This window comes from Echinops telfairi, unplaced genomic scaffold (assembly GCF_000313985.2).
Source record: "Echinops telfairi isolate 266 unplaced genomic scaffold, ASM31398v2 ScPeMD7_1;HRSCAF=3_0, whole genome shotgun sequence".
Taxonomy (NCBI): Eukaryota; Metazoa; Chordata; class Mammalia; order Afrosoricida; family Tenrecidae; genus Echinops; species Echinops telfairi.
Genome location: NW_022103896.1, coordinates 18,248,921 through 18,250,033, shown reverse-complemented (window position 1 = coordinate 18,250,033; position 1,113 = coordinate 18,248,921).

Here is a 1,113-nt window from a genome sequence, read left to right as displayed (position 1 = left end):
TTGATAGCCAGGCACCATCAGCTTTCTTCGCTACATTTGCTTATGCATATGTTTGTCTTCAGTGATTTTATTAGGAAGGTGGGTATCATGGAATGACTGTTTATTTGAGCAAAGTGTTCTTGTATTGAGGGAGTATGTAAGTGGAGGCCCAATGTCTATCTGCAACCCTACTACTAAACCTATAAATATATGAACATAGATCTATTTCCCTCATCATCATAAATATATTTACATATGTATATGCCTGTATTTAGGCCTCTATTTATGCCCTTTACCTCCTACTTCTTTCCTCTATGTTCTTTTGCTTTCCTCTTGTCCCACTACCATGCTCAGCCTTCATTTGGTTTTCAGTAATTCCTCTCGGTTACATTGCCCTTGATCACTCCCTACCAGTCTTCCCACCCCAATAATCTACTTTTCAATGCCCTCTTCCTGCCTATTCACATCCCTGGTCTATGGTCAAATGTGGTTCACCTGAGGCTTAATCCATACTTTTTCTTGTTTTTTTTTAACTGAACCAACTTTTAAATGGGTCAAAGGGAGGGTAGAATAAGATATTACATTTTAACCTAACTATGTTTACTATAATGATTTTACAGTGCTGTCTATCTGGTAACAAGTCTATGCTTCTGTGGAAGTTATATAATCTACTGTCAACTTGAGGAAGGGGTGGAGCCTAGCCTGTCAATCAGGTCGCAGCTTGATGACCTCATTTGGAGGTGCGATGGAGATAAATAGCTCACTGGAGGCCAGTTGCTTTCTCTGGTACTCTGCTTGGGAGACATTCATGTTGACAAGACACATGGAGCTACACTGATGGAGCCTGAGCCCTGGAGCACGAGGAGTCATCTAGGATAACTAGATGGTGCCCAGCTATCATTACCATCTGTTCCAAAATAGATCACATTAGAAACTCCTGGATAGAGTGGGATAAAAATGTGGGACACAAAACCATGAATGAGACAAGGCTTACTGAATGGATAGTGACTTGTGGAACCCAGAGACTGGCCATTAGTCACTCTCAGGTCTGAAACTGAACTCATCCCCAGGACTCAATTTCAATCAAACACTACACAGACCTATCAGACCTATATGACTGGTCAGTTATATACA